The 16,322-nt window shown below is 41.3% G+C and overlaps 1 pseudogene; it reads right to left on the bottom strand.

The window, feature by feature from the left end:
• Positions 1-14,890: 14,890 nt before the first annotated feature.
• LOC114102813 (cAMP-dependent protein kinase type I-alpha regulatory subunit pseudogene) lies at positions 14,891-16,057 on the bottom strand (annotated as a pseudogene).
• Positions 16,058-16,322: the final 265 nt, after the last annotated feature.

Here is a 16,322-nt window from a genome sequence, read left to right as displayed (position 1 = left end):
AATAAAAAGTTTAGGTTGATGTAGAGCTAAAAATGGGTTATCTGAGGCAAAAAGAAAACTCCTGGAACTCATCACTAGATCATTCTTTGGGTGGGTCCTACATCTCTAGCTGCTCTGTTTCTTCCTTGTTTTTAGACTCATATTTGTTTTCTGTATGATGCCCAGGGTCTTTGGTCATACCTAGCAGGAGGAGAAAGCACGTCCACATCATCATCGGGTCAGAAGTGCAACTTTTGGTTGACCCCTTTATAAGGAGAATGTTGAGATCTTCAGAGTGTCTCATTTTTTTTTTTCACAGTGGTATTTTTCTCGATTCCTATTGCCTTGATAGAAGAAATTCTCTTCAGTCCTGGAGGGTTAGAGTCTCCCTGATGGCTCCCAGACTGTCACGTTTCCTGTTGTTTGTTCTGAAAACTTGCTTCACCAATCATCCCTTCCTACTTGTACCTTCTGTCTTATTTGATAAATACCCTCCTTCAGCTCGAGGCCCACTTGTCTTAAAGAAACCGACCTCTGACCTTCTCTTTTCTGGCCCATCTTGTTTTGCTTCCCCTAAATGCCAGTCTTCTTGAAGGCACTCTCTGGATTTTCTGCTCCCACGGATTTACCCCCTTCTCCACCCTTGGTCCCTTGCAGTCCGTCTGCTGACCTCAGTGGTCTATGGAAATTGCATTCTCAAAGGTCACCAGTCCCTTCTCGGTGGTCAAACCCAGTGGCCTTTTCTCAGTCCACATACACTTTCGTCTCTTTGTGGTGTTTAGCTTTGAGTACTCTGCACACTCTTGGGTTTCAGGGTTCTGAATCACCCTACTCACTTCTTTCTTCTTCTCCCTTTCTTGTTTCTACATCTGGCCGATCTTTTAGGTTTCACTCTCAAATTTCTTTTCTCTCTCATTCAATCCATGGCTTCAACACATGACTGATTCCCAAGCTCTTTGCAAAGGGTCCAATTTTCTTTTTCTTTTCTTTTCTCTCTCTCCTTTTTCCTCTCTTTTCTTTCTTTCCCTCCCTTCCTCCCCACCTCTCCCCTCCCTCCCTCTTTCTTTCTTTCTCTCTCTCTTTCTTTCTTCTCTCTCTCTCTTTCTTTCTTTTTTCCTTTTCTCCCTCCCTCCCTTTTTCTCTATCCACTTCTGACATTTCCCCTTGACCTTCATTTTGACATTTCCAGTTGCTTCTCATTTGCCACAAAACGTACAGCCGACCCTTCAACAGTATTATGTCCAGGAGAGCATTTGGCTCTTTTCTGAGTTCTAATTCCTGTAAATAGAACCAGCCACCAGGCCCTGAAGCGTCAATGTGCTGTGTGGCGAGGCCGGGCTCTCGCTTGTCGGTTTCTGCTAGAAATTCATCCCTTTCTTGCTTTCGCCCCCTTCTCATCTGTGCTGCCATTTCCCAGCTAAAGTACAGTTTAACTTTTTGCCTGGAAATCCCAACAGCTCCTTAGCTGATCTCCTTGCTGCCACCTTCTTCTCATCTAATCTGTTGTATACCTCGAGGCCGGATTCAGCTCCTTTTACCGCTGCCTGATTTCCTTTGGCAGATTCTTCTGTGGCTTGCCTCCACTTACCTCCCCAGCAATATTCTGACACTATTCCCCTTGAGGGACACCGAGCTCCTATAAACTGAAATAGCTATTGTTTCTGTCTTCCTAATTTTATTCCCCCTCCTGCCATTTCTCTAACACTTCATGTGTCTCTTTCTTTGGCTTCTGATCACTTTAGAAGATGGGGGGGGGGGGGACAGGCACTGTGGTGCACGATTATAATCCCAGTGTCTTGGGAGGCTGAGGCAGGAGGATCTCGAGTTCCAAGCCAGCCTGAGCAACATTGAGGGGTTAATCCACTGAGTGGGACCCTGTCTCTAAATAAAATACAAATAGAGCTGGAGATGTACTGACTTGACTTCTAGACTCTCAGCTAAGGGTGAACTTGGTTAATGACTGATTCATTCATTCATTCATTTATTTCACAGATTTCGAAGGCTTGCTAGGTTCTACGTAAACTACTGGGAAGGTGATAGTGGACAAAAAGCTTCTGAGGAAGGGGGCGCCTCGGGCTCCTTATTCTTTGTTGTTACTGTTAGTCTGTTTTAATACTGTCAATAGTGCCTAGTCCTGGATCAGTGCCTAATACATAGTAGGTACTCCTCCTTAAGTGAACGAATGAACTAGCAAATATGTACGATGAGAAGTTATTAAAGTTGCATGATTACTTGATTTTCGACTTTCTGATAAGACAAAAAACAAAAATTGAGCAGCAGAGATAAAATATTTATTAGAAAAAAAATGCAAATGCAGGGACATATCATCCGGGACTTTCGATTAAGGCTACAATACAGCAGACTAAAAAATACCAGTTTTACAAATGATAGCAACATTTAAAGAACTTCAGTATTGAAAGATGACTTTTTTTACAAAAATAAGATAATGGCTATGGGAACTGTCTATTTCAACGAGCACTGTACCCTTCATTTGTGGCTTGTTATCATAATGAGGCATTTGTCCCGCTTGGTGTTTGAGACAGGGTTTCATTTTTCTTCCTCCTAAGGCTTTCAGTGTGATTTTTTCTGTGCGCGACAGTCTGCCCCACTTATAAAGTGTGTCTTCTACTCATGGAGGTTTCTTTTCTCAGCTTTCTACAGAGGGCTCAGTGCTGGAATGTCAGCCGTGCCTGCTGACGCTGGCTTCTCGCCCCTCGCATCTTAGTGCTGTTAAAAGCCACCTCTAGAGATGGAAGGCTAAGGCCACTGCTTCTCTGTGCCCCAATGTCACACCCCAAATTCTTGCTTGCCTCTTAGAACGCATTCGATCCATTATCAGTGGTCCGTAAGAATAAAACAAAGTCATACTCAAGATTCAGTTTGTTTTCCTTCACACTGATTCTTGAATTCTCAAGCCCCATGTTTCATAAACTCTTTTTATTTTTTAAAAAATTTCCTGATAAAACCCCTTTAAACACATTTACAGTTATGGAGTTACCAGGTAGATTCCATCCTCATAGTGACTCATTCTAATCTAACTCCTCTGCCAAGGACATTAAGGCCTTGGAATGAGATTCCAATAAGAGACATCTCAGAGGGCACCCTCTGACGAGTTGCCCTTGGCCTAGGGTAGACACATGAGACAGACTGCAAAGTTAAAGATACTTTATTTACACATGTATGTATTTGCTGCTGATTGAACCCTGGGCCTCACACATGCTAATGCACATACCCCACCTCTGAGCTACACTTTGACTCCAAAAGATATTTTGATTTCTTTCTCCAAAGGAGGATTGAAGACCACTCCCTCTATCTTCCCTGTGATTTCATCCACAAGTCGCTATTTCTTGAGATGATCTCTGGGGTACCTGTCAACCAAGTTAGTAAGTAGTATATGCTGACTTGTTCCGTGCCAGGCAATGCCAGACAATCTCAGTGCCACATTCTATCTGGGGCCGTTACTGGATTTGGGATTGACGTGAGGGTGGTTTGGAAGGAGAGATTGTTCACCTTTCTTCCCTATTCTCTTTTACTTAGTACTTGGTTAGATGTGAAGTGTCCTCCCAAAGCTCACGTGTGAGGCAATGCAAGAAGGCTTAGTGGTGAAATGATTGGGTTGTGGGAGCTTTAACCCAATCCGCTATTAATCCCCTGATGAGGATTAACTGAGCAGCAACTGTAGGCAGGTAGGATGTGGCTGGAGGAGGTAGGTCATTGGGGGCATGCCCTTGGGGTATATATTTGGTGAGCTGAGCTTAGTCTTTTCCTGCTTCTTGGTGAAATAATGTCCTGAGCCATGCCACACTCTTTCATCTTGCCTCTGCCCCTGAGGAGTGGAGTTGGCCATCGATGGATTAAGACCTCTGAAACCATGAGCCCCCAAATAAACTTTTCCTCTTTAAAATTGTTCTTGTCAGGTATTTGAGTCACAGTGGTGAGAAAGCTGACCAAAACTAGACTGTTCTTGGGGGAAGAGAAGAAGTTTTCCAAAATGATACAAAGCATAGGTTTAGGGCACTTTTATGAGTAGTTCTTCATCCTGGTATTGAGGTTTTTTTCTTTTCTTTCTTTCCTTTTCTTCTTCTTCTTTTTTCTTTTAGTTTGTTTCTGATAAAGGACAAGATGGACAAGAAAAACAATTTTCTTTTCTAAAGGAGGCGCCATTCAGCATGCAAATTGTGTTCATGGTCTCAATACTGACTTATTTATAGTTCAGTGTTAGGAACAGGAAGGTGATGATAAAGAGAAGCTTTTGAGAACACATACAATGGGAAGTTGGTTAGTTGCACCACGCAGCAGAACAACTTTTGCACAAAACCAAAATGGCAGCTGGTTCTGAGGTTTCATGGACACATAACAGCCCCAATGCCAGAAACCAAAAAATTCTATTTAAGCATTTTTCCCCCCTCTCTATAGGAACCGAGCCTGTCAGCAGCATAAACACTTGCAATCCTGCCCTTCCTAGGATGCATGTGCTATCGAAAAGGGAGGTGTTAATTGCTGTGCTAATTACAACATGATTGCTTTGCACTTGTTTTGCACTTGTAGGTGATTAAATTTTTAACGAAGCATATTACTTGGCACTGTTAGCACAGTTAACACATTTCTCTCTCTCTCTCTCTCTCTTTTTTATGCCTTGGGAGAAGTCCCGCACCGCAGACCCTTCTCTGGCTGTGATGTGCTGTTGTGCTTGGAACGAGCCTCTGTTTGAGCTGTCGGTTACAGGACTCCAGCTTCCTGCTTGGGAAAGAGCAGCAGCCGATGATAATCATACCCAGCACGATGGCACTGGCCAGATGCGAACGCAGAATCCACAAAGGTATTAGCTAAAAATTAGGCAGTGCTGCCAATCCCGGTTTCCAGGCTTCATTTAAAAACTAGAGCGACTCCAGCCAGTCAAGCGGCGGCGGTGTCGAAGGGTTTAGCAGGAAGGTAGAGAGATGACAGCAAGTTCCATGTGATTTATTTCTGCTTTACAGCCCACGTCCCCAGCTGAACTGGAGCACGGGAAACTTGCATCTGTTACGTGGACAGCCTTGTGTCTCTCGCTTCCCACTGTGCAGCAGGCTGCAGTCCTCACAGAAGCTGGATTTGGGGCTTGTGTGTCTTCTGTGCATGCACATCACACTCTTTCTTTGCCTTCCCAGGCCTCCTGATCCAAAAGTGCCTGGGAAAACAAGTGCCATTGTAAGAGGAGAACTGGACAAGGCTGGAGGGTTCTCGGCCCAGGAGCTGGGGGTCCAGAGAGATGAACGTCTCTACCTTGTCTTTCCTGCTGCAGCAAACAAACAAACACACCCCTAAAACCAGAAAGTCAGGCATCCAACTTTTCATGACTTGCCTCTCGTGACTTGGCAGTTTTTGCAGCAAGGAGCCTGGGATGATTGCTCTGAGGAGAACTGAGTGAACAAAGGAAATAAATTAACCCGATTGAATGAGAAATGCCTGCTTATCATAGGCGTTTTCTGTTGGCAACTGTTCTGGCGAGCTCATTAGCCCAGCGTGGGCTGATTCAGGCAAAGGGCAAATCTGATTCTCCAAAGGAACAGGAGGACTTCAAAGGACAAGAGTGAAGATTTGGTTTTTGAACCTGAATCAGTGCACTTCTAGAACATTCTATAACCTTTACCAGTCCAGAGGAAAGACTTGTTCCTATACCACATAGCCTATAGACACCTGTCAGGAGTTCAGCATGATGAAGAAATTCACAGTGGGAAAATATTTAGGATGCTACATATGGTGACATGACCAAAGATTTATTTATTTTTTTTAGTTGTAGATGAACATAATACCTTTATTTTATTTATTTTTATATGGTGCTGAGGATTGAACCCAGTGCCTCACACATGCTAGGCAAGTGCTCTACCACTGAGCTACAAACCCAACCATGACCAAGGATTTGAAAGCAACTTCTGCATTGACTAGATATTATCCCTTACGATATGAAAATTAATTCCATTTTACACTGTCAGTTTCATGATATCCTTCCATTAAGAAAATCCTTTCCTATCCTAATGAACTATTGGCTGGGTTTTCTCTTTCTCTGCTTTTGACTAATGAGTTTAATTACTTCCATTTGCAAACTCCACCCTTCTCATCAACTTTGTATTTTAGAGCATCTATCGATGGATGGCCTGGCTTCCGTCAGATATCATTTGATTTTCCAAATAGATGAATGGGAAATGTGCCAACGTGAATATTCCAGGGTATCAAATCTACATCCTAAATTGAAATTGAAAAGGGCATTGAAGCCAGCAACTTTAATATATTATTATATATATATCTTTCTCATTTTTGGGAAAAAGTGATTTGGAGAGAAGAATTATGAGTCTGTATGAAATAAGGTTAAATGTTCTCAACATGTCCATTCAACAATATACCTATTTAATATTTAAAAAATATTTTTAGGAAGACCAATATGTCCAGGGTTCTATGAACTGAGTGTCCATTTGAAAAATTCAGCATCAATTTTTCAGCCAAATTTTGCTTTCACTCTTTAGCCAACACGAGGGACTGTGACTCTGTCAACTTTTTAGCAAATTCTCACTCTTTCTGAGTCTGTTTTACGTTTCTCATTCTTTTTTTCCCCAGGCTGCATGGGGCATCAGTACAATCACCCCTACTGCGATGAAAAATCAAAGATTCTGCTGCCTTAACTTTGCTAATAAGATCAGTCTCCTTTCTGTTTTCTCTTTTTCTTTTCCTTCCCTTCTCTCCCCTTCCTCCCTCCCTCCCTTTCTGTACTTGGGATTGAACCCAAGAGCATTCTGCCACTGAGCTACATTCCCAGTTCCCTTTTTAAAAATTTTTGTGACAAGGTCTTGCTAAGTTTCTGAGGCTGGCCTTGAATTTGTGATACTCCTGCCTCAGCCTTCTGAGCTGCTGGAATTACAGATATGCACCACTGTTCCTGTCTTTTTGAGTCCAGTTAGATGATTTTATTTTATTTTTTTTAGCCCTTATGCAAATGCTACACTTCCCTTCTCTCAATTATTTTTTTAAACGGGGACTGAACCCAGGGGTGCTTAATCACTGAGCCACATCCCCAGCCCTTTTTATTTCTATTGTTATTTATTTATTTAAAAAAAATTTTTTTTAGTTGTTGATAAGCCTTTATTTTATTTATTTATTTTTATGTGGTGCTGAGAATTGAACCCAGTGCCTCACACATGCCAGGCAGGTGCACTACCTCTGAGCCACAGCCACAGCCCTTTTTTTAAATTTTTTTTTATTTTAAGAAAGGGCCTTGTTAACTTGATAAGGCTGGCTTTGAACTTGCTATCCTCTTGCCTTAGCTTCCTGAGCCTCTGGGATTACAGACGTAGGCCATCCTTGGATTTGTTTTTGATAGACACACTAGGCCTTGAGTTCTCCTTGACCGTGAGAGAGATGTACATGAAGCCTGATCCATTTGCTTTCTGAGCAGGTGTGTGAGGACAAGAGCACACTCAGGACTGCCCAGGGAACACTGCAGGTGTGGCAGGATCAGCCACTCATTCTCTGCATGAGCACTTGAGCTGAGTCTATGACATTTCGAGAAGGCACATGAAAACAGTGAAAAGGCTCACAGAGTTCCTGGGTTAAAAGGTGAGTACCTGGAGAAAAAGGCCACTTGCCGTGTGAGGTCTAGTGCTTAGGCAAGCCACAATGCCACTTTCAGTTTCCTGGTCTTCCTAAAGACTTTCTTGTTTTTTGTTTTGCATAGTTTTTCTTCATCTCCTCTGGACACTGAGCTAATTGCCCTGCAAGATTTTGATCAAGCATTTTCTTCTATGTACCCTCTCCGCCGCACATTCGGTTTCTTTTAGGTGTATTTTTAGGACTGAGACATTTTTTAGGTAGAGGTTAAGAATCTCTAATCTGAGATGCTCCAAAATCCAAGATTTTTTTGAACACTGACAAGACATTACAAGTGGAAATTTTCACTCCCGACCTCACGGAACTGATTGCAGTCAAAGTGCAGGTACGCTAAAAATGTTGTATGAAATTACTTCAGGCTATGTGTCTAAGGTGCCTAGGAAGCACAAAGGAATTTCCTGCTAAATTTTGTGTTTGAATTTCTGTTTCTCAAAATATCTCATTTATATGCAATTACTCCAAAATTAAAAAAAAAAAAAATCCAAAATCTGAAACATTTCAGGTAAGGAATTCTCAACCTGCATAAGATCTTAAGCAAAATTAGAGCTTGGGTAAATAGCAAAGGTTTAATAACCACTGACCATTATCCATATAGTAGTCTGAATTTTTTAAACTTTAATTATAGAAAAAGGGAAGGATAGTGAGATGAATCTGACCATTCTTTCCCATGAATATACCACAACAAATCTCACCTCTATATATATCCATCAAATACTAATTTAAAAAAATATTTATATATATAAGTAAATAGAAGAAAAATGAATAGAGAGAGGAAAAGGAACGGGGGAAGCTGGAGGGGAGGAAATGGGAAGTAGTGGGGACTAAATTAGAGTAAATTATATTCCATGCTGGTATAATTAGGTCCAAATGAATACTAATATTATGTATAACTAAAATGAAATAATAAAAATGCAAAAAAAATTAATCATAAAAATTTTAAACACTAAAAGTAGAAAAAATAAAATACTGAACCTATAAAATCCAGAAAATACGACTGTTTCTCAGAATATTATACGCTTCCAAGAGGAAGGCAGCAGGTCCATCCTGAGTTGCGTTCTATACTCCAGGAGCTGCTTGTGGATAACAGGGCAGAAATGAGGAGAAGCTCTTTATTGCACACAGCAAGGGTGGAGAGGTCACTGCTGCTCTCCTGACATTTGTCCTCAGGTAATGAAACCACCAGGTGTGAGAGGTAAGCGCTGGAATCTTCCAGAGTGACTTGGATCCTATTCCATGGCCTCTTTCCTGAACTTCTAAGATATTTATAAGCCTCAGAATGTGTGGCAGTTACAGACTCAGGTCCTGGATAGACAGGCTTGCATCTGACTGGGCTCAGCCACTTATGCAAATCTTAAGCCTTTATTTCTTCACCTGAAAAAATTGTTCAAATACTATTACCTGTCTCAGAAGTTTTGTTTTGAGAATTAAATATGTTTAGGTACATAGTGTACTGGGTACCTGCTATTTTTCCTTGATCCTGAGACTCACAAATTAATATCTCTGAAAGATGATCCACAATGTCATGATTAGTAGCATTTTCTGTCTTGGTGGTTCACAAAATAATGGTGAATCTTCTCATGATAGTCTTTGATTTTATGAAATATCATAGTAAGTGCTTAAAGAATATTTGCAATCAAGGTCATGATGATTATAGAGTCTCTTTTCATTTTCTCAATTCAAACTTCTTATTGCAATTTCTCTACTTCTGCCAGTGAGGAACCGTGTGATCTTGGGGAAACCGTTTAACATTTTTAGGATTCAGGCTCAAATTTGAATCGGATGATCTCTATATTTTCTTCTAGCCTTAAAGTCTTAAGATGTAACAGCATACTACAGGGACACAGCCACATCAATGTTTATAGCAGCACAATTCATAATAGGTAAACTATGGAATCAAACTAGATGCCCCTCAATAGATGAATGGATTAAAAATGTGGTATATATACACAATGGAATATTACTTAGCAATGAAAGAGAATAAAATCATGGCATTTGCAGGTAAATGGATGGCGCTGGAGAAAGTAATGCTAAGCGAAGTTAGTCAATCCCCCCAAAACAAATGCCGAATGTTTTCTCTGATATAAGGTGACTGACCCATAATGGGGGAGGGAGGGGGAGTATGGGAGGAATAGACGAACTCTAGATAGGGCAGAGGGGTGGGAGGGGAAGGGAGGGGACAGGGGGTTAGCAATGATGGTGGAATGTAATGGACGTCATTATCCAAAGTACATGTATGAAGGCATGAATTGGCGTGAACACACTTTATATACGTAGATATGAAAAATTGTGCTCCATATGTGTAATAAGAATTGCAATGCATTCTACTGTCATGTATTTATAAAATAAAATCAATAAAAAAGATGTGCCTGTTCTTGGAGGACAGTGAAGGAGAAAACCTGTACAAGTGTGTAGGGAAGGGCAGGGCCCCTCCCTATACCTGTCAGCAGCCACTGGGACAAATGGGACAAATTGCTTGGTCTCCATGAAGCAAACACCCTGTTTCTCTGGCACACCCAGGACCTGTGGCCACCAAAGTGGGTATGTGGGATAGAAGTTCCTGGCCTCCTATCTACTGTAGCAATACTCACATGGTTCTGGGAAATTCTGTCCCAGGAGTGTATCTACAGGGTGTGTGTAAAAGACAGTGGAGTGCAGAATAGGCAGGCTTTCTTTAGGAAGAGTTGAAACATGCATCATGCACTGGCTCACCAGTGCCGCCCTCATCTTGCCACTCTGTGGTCTTCATTAAAAAAATTTTAGACTAAAGTTTCTATCGTTACAATTGCCCCCTGGGCTGTGCAGCCATCTGGGAGCACTGCAAGTATTAAAAAGTATTCAATATGGGATCTCCGAAGGGTGGGGGAGGAAGCTTCTTTTCCAGCCTTCTCCATTATGCATGGACGGGAGATCATTGTCTGGCTAATGGTCATTACAGAGACCTGCAAGCCACTGGGATTCCAGCCTTGAGGTTATGAACAGCGTGCTCAGAGGTCATACGGTGATGGGTAAGATGAGAGCAGGAGGGAGAGGGAATGTGGTTGAGGTAGTTCCTGGGATATTTGGGGAAGGTGGAGAGTCTCTAAAGGAGGCACTCCTGAGGATGTGAATGTGCTCTGGTTAATATCACCGACCTATCATTATTTTGTGTGAGGCCATCTTGGATAAACCTAAGTAGGACATGCCTACTACATTTGTGTTTCCTCACAGTCTTTTTATTTACATTATATTGTTTTTGCAATAGTTTTGTGTTGTAGAAAGGGCAAATATTATATTTGCAAATAAGGAAGCCAATATGGATTAGCTCTTCAGCAGCTCAGAACAAAGACTGATACTATTTTCCTGACTCCCAATTCCATCCTCTTTCTACTGTTTTAAGCTTCCCTCTGCAGTAACAAGACAGGGAAGGCACCTTCTGCACGTGGTTATCCTGGTCTTCAGCTGCAGAACACGCCTGCTGTGTTTCTGAGGATCTGGTACCACAAATTTAGTCTACATTGTCATCGTTTCTCTTGTAGAAAGCACTTTGGTCTTCAACAAACACTAGATTTGAGAAGAAATGACCAGAATGGACTAAAGTTTCCTGCTTTTAGGATATTCTGAATCTGGTTTTCTCCTGGAGGTGATGTTTCATTTCTGGCCAGAGTTCCCATGGTAGACACAGAACTCTGAAATGAGTGACTTTCTTCCCAGAGAGAACCTCAGAGTGAGAAGTGTTTTGCCAGCAGAGTGGCCTCTGTAATGACCATTAGCCAGACGTGACTTTTGGTCTTGTGTGTCTAACCTCAAACTCAGTGGCAAAAGAACAATAGGAAATCTCTTGAGAACTATAAGATTTCCAACAACTAAATGGACCAAATTCATAGCAAGTGACATTGGTTTGTTTCCCTCCAGTTTTAACCAATATTCAGAACATGCACAGAACCAGGCCTCAAATGTGGTAATGGTGGTGGGGGGCAGTGTGCTTTCTGACCATCAAAACACATCACCTGTCCACTGGATGCTAATATGGATGAGGATTTTTGGTTTTCCTTAAAGATCTCCTTATATACTTGTAGTTCATATATGTTAACCCTTTTTAGGTTCACAGAAAATTGAGTAGAAAGTGCAGGGTGCCTTGTTTCCACACATGCATGGCCTTCCTGTCATCAATGTCTCATGCCAGAATGGTATGTTTGTTACGACTAATGAACTTTCATTGACACATCATTATCATTTCAAGTCCATAGTTTGTGAGGTTTTGCTCTTGATGCTGTACATTCTATGGGCTTTGATACACGTATAGTGACAAGTATTTGCTATTGTATTGTACTGAACAGTTTCTCTGCTCTAAAAATCTTGTGTGTTCTGCCTATCTGTCTTTCCCATTTTGTCCCTGGAAGCTACTAATATTTTCATCATCTCCACAGTTTTGTCTTCCAGAATGTCATATAGTTGGAATCATATAGTATACACCCTTTTCAGATTGGTTTCTTTTACTTAGTAAAATATGTTTTCATGGTTTGAAAGTTCATTTTTTTGTAGTATTGAATATTTCATTGACTGGGTGTACCAAAGTTTATCCATTGAACTTCTGAAGGACATTTGGGTTGCTTTAAGCTTTAGCATTAAAAATAAAGTTCCTATACATATCCATTTGCAGATTTTTATATGGACCTAAGTTTTCATGTAGGCATATATTAAGAAGCATAACTAATGGATTTTGAATCTTTGTCAAAGATCAATTGATAAAATTTATGTGAATGTTTCTGGGCTTTATGTTTTCTTCATTGATTTGTCTATTTGTTCATAGATACCACTTATTATACTGCATTTTAATAGTAAGTCTTGAAGTTAGTGTTATTATTCTACCTTGGATCTTCCTTAACATTAATTCAGCTATTCTGAGTCTTTTGTCCATCTATATAAACTTTAAAATTGGTTTGTCATTAGCCACAAAATATCATGCTAGGGAACTGATTGGAATTTAATTGAATACATAGGTTAAGCTGGAAAGAACTGGCATTTTAAAATATTATAATAATATCCATACATACAAATTACTTCTCTATTATTTACTTTAAAATATTTTTAATCAAAGTTCTTTAGTTTTCCTTATATATATCTTGTACATATGTTTTAAATTATACCCAAGTATTTCATTTTTTTGGGTTCTGATGTAAGTTTAAATGATGTAAGTGCATTTTAAATTTCCAATTCTATTTGTTCATTGCTAATATTTAGGAAAGTTATTTGGTATTTTATATTAATCTTGTATCCAACAGTCTTTCTTGTAATTGCTTATTAGTTTCAGGAGGCTTATTGTGAGTCTTGTTCAATCTTGTTATCTATGAACAAAGACAGTTTTATTTCTTCCTTCCCAATCTGTATATCATTTATTTCTTTTTCTTGTCATATCGCATTAGCTAGGACTTCCAGTAAAATGTTGAAAAGAAGGGATAAGTGGGGACATTCTTGTTTCTGATCTTAATGGGAAAGCTGCAAGTTTCTCACCATAAGCTTGATGTTAGCTATAATTTTTTTTAAATGATGTTAGCTGTAGATGTTCTTTTTTTAAAGCTAATAAGAACATATTTTTAAAATTTTTAATTCTTTAGGTATTAAAAAATAGCTAAACACAAAGTACAGAGCAGAAAACCCTCATTTAATGTAGATTTTGGAAATTAAAAAACTTGTAACAAAGTGGCTTTTTATCCCACACTAACATGTAAATAAAATTTCTTTCCCAGATTTATATCCCAAAGTGGGTAACAACCTAAAATCTGTGAAAAATCTATCATGTCCAATTAAAATTACCTGGGAAAAACTAGGAGAAAGGATTATTAATCAGAACCAGTTGCACACAGATGGAAAAATGCTTGCAGTCACTCCCAAATATTACCCTACAATATACATAAATCATAATGAAAATAAAAGTGCCTACACTATGGAACTGTGAAATTGTGTTTAAAAAATAATAAAAATAAATTGTTAGGTATTCTTGGAGTATTATAACACATAAGGCAGGAAAATACTGAGTTACAGGTTAGACTCAAAACACAAAGTTGACTTGAAAAAAAAAAGGTTATCATAGAAATACAGGACAGGCAGGAAAGCAGGTCTTCCAGCAGGATGGATGGACTTTTAGACACACAGACACATCCCACCTCATCCTAACTTACTCTACCTCATTGTAAGTTTTAGCTGTCATAAAAAGGAGAGGGGTAGTGTTAAACCAAAGTACCAAACTTATACCTAAACTTCATGTCCCAGTGAACTTATTGGAGGAAAGTTCTTGACAATGCAGTTTGTCCACCTGGTTCTTCCCTTCAGCAACATCACCTTCATTTTTCTGTGTGACATTTACTCTGTGACTACTCTCAGCAAATCCAAACTCCTGGAATCAGAGTCTAGTGAACATAGGACATCATACTGGAGTCAAATGAAGAACATATATTAATCAAAAGCTCTAAGTTAACAACCAAAAGTGTAGATCTCAAATTCTTATTTTCAATTCAGCATCAGAAACAGTATTTGGCACTAGCTGGATAAAAAAAATCTGTGAGCTGAGGCAGTTGTAGTTAAATCATAAGCCACTATTTGTAGTCTACGATTTGGTTTCAAACTTAAAGGGCTAGTATAGATAGCCACACTTAAAAATTACTTCAGAGTTGGAGAATAAACAGTAATAAGATACAAACAAAACCAGGCAAATTAGTTTGGCAAACAAAAATTCAGGTTAAGGGTGGGGTCTGAGCCAACTATATCCATCTAATAATGAGCAAAAATGGGCGTTGTTTCACCATTAAACTCGTTTTGATTACAGGCAGATGTCTTTTTATTCTAAAATTTTTCTATATCCGCTTTTCCTAATCCATGCCACTGAATGAAAAACCATTTATTCTATCAAGAAATACAGCATAGTTGGCCATAGTCTAAATATGGTTGACTGGAAAATTATGTCACACAAAAAAATCTTGCCATGTTACATCATTACTCTATGGTAATTCATTGGTGCTGGGATCTGCCCTCACCAAAAAGCATGGCACTCACTGCCCAGTTTGAACATAGCACTACACAGAGAGAAGCAGTAACAGCAAAGTCTATAGAACTCTATTTATTTGTGTGTGAGCATTCAGTGAATGCTCCAAATCGAGAACGGTGCAATAAATGCAACTTTTCATATAAAGACAAGAAGGTGTGACGCCAGTGGCCACTTGGCACTTCAAACAGAGAATTAAGCAAGAGTGATGCATGAGTAGGCAAAGGAGAAAAGGGAGGCACAAGGAGGCAGGTTTCAGACAGACAGTGCCATGAAAATGTTGTACTGCTGGATGTTTCGTTTGAGGATATCTGAGCATGGGCCAAGGACACGTTCAAATCGAAGTCGATCCAGCTTCACACACTTCAAGGGGCCACATGCAACCACCGTGGCCGCACAAGGATGATTCTTCAGCAGTGCAATTTCACCAAAATAATCAGAAGGCCCCAATCTTCCCACTTCAACAAAATCTTCGTTTTCTGACCGACGTTGCAGCACGGCAGCCGACCCCTCCAAAATAATGAAGAACTCGTCTCCCGGTTCTCCCTGCACCATGATGTTCTGTCTGTCTTCGAACTGGACGGGTTCCAAGGCATCGGCTACAGTGAGCCGTTCCCACTTGTCCAAAGACTCTAAAATTGACACTTTACTGAGGAACTCTTCGTACATCTTGCGCTTTTTCAGTGTGCTCCCCATAAGGATTCTTCGATAGCTGTTTCGGTCAATCCCCCACAGTTTCACGTTTGTCTTTGCTTTGACAGTGGCTGCTCTAGGTGTTCCATAAATCAGAGCAAGTTCTCCAAAGCTCCCTCCTTCCCCGATGATGGTGGTCCATTCATTGTTGACGTAGACGTCCATCTCTCCCTGATCGATCACATAGAAGATATCCCCGTCATCGCCCTGCTGAATAACCGTCTCTCCAGCGGTAAAAGAGACGGGAAACATGGCGTAAAAAATATCATTCTTCTCATTTTCATCCAGGTGTGAAAACAGCACGTTCTTTTCAATGGCTTTGGCTAAAGCAGCTATTGTCTTAAAATCTTTGGGTATGACCTTTCTAACAAAAGACACAGCGTCTTCCTCCGTGTAGACTTCGGCGCTGATGGCGCCCCGGCGCCGCCGGCCCTTAACCACGGGCTGGGGCTGGGCCGGCGCGGGATGGGGCTGGGCGGGCGCGGTCTCCTCCGCCTTGGCGTCCGGGCAGGGGCCAGGTGTCTGCTGACTCTGGGTGAGTCTGGCCTCCTCCTTCTCCAACTTCTCAAAGTATTCCCGGAGGAACGTCACGGGTCTCTCGGGCCGCGCCGTGCACAGCTGCACGAGGGAGTCCTTGAGCAGGGCCTGGATGTTGTGCTTCTGCGCGTACAGCTCGCACTCGCGGAGGCTGCGCTCCTCCTCACTGGCCGCGGTGCTGCCGGACGCCATGCTTCCTTAGGCCCCGGTCACGACCCCGCATCCCAGGCCAGTGGGAAGGCCTCCGTGATGGCGAGGAGGCCTGCGGCCCGGGGGGATGGGGAGCGGAGGGGCAGGGGGAGGCGCCCGGGGAAACGGAGGAGCCAGAGCCAGACCCAGACCACCGCGCGGGGTACGGCGCAGGCAGGCCCGCGAAGGAGAGGGAAACGGATCTCGGGGAACGGCTAGAGGGAAGGGTGGACGCGAGGATTCCTGCCGAGCCTCGAGATCAGCCGAA

This window comes from Marmota flaviventris, chromosome 6, assembly GCF_047511675.1.
Source record: "Marmota flaviventris isolate mMarFla1 chromosome 6, mMarFla1.hap1, whole genome shotgun sequence".
Taxonomy (NCBI): domain Eukaryota; kingdom Metazoa; phylum Chordata; class Mammalia; order Rodentia; family Sciuridae; genus Marmota; species Marmota flaviventris.
The sequence above is the reverse complement of the archived record's forward strand: the minus strand, read 5'-3'. Positions and strand labels throughout refer to the sequence as shown.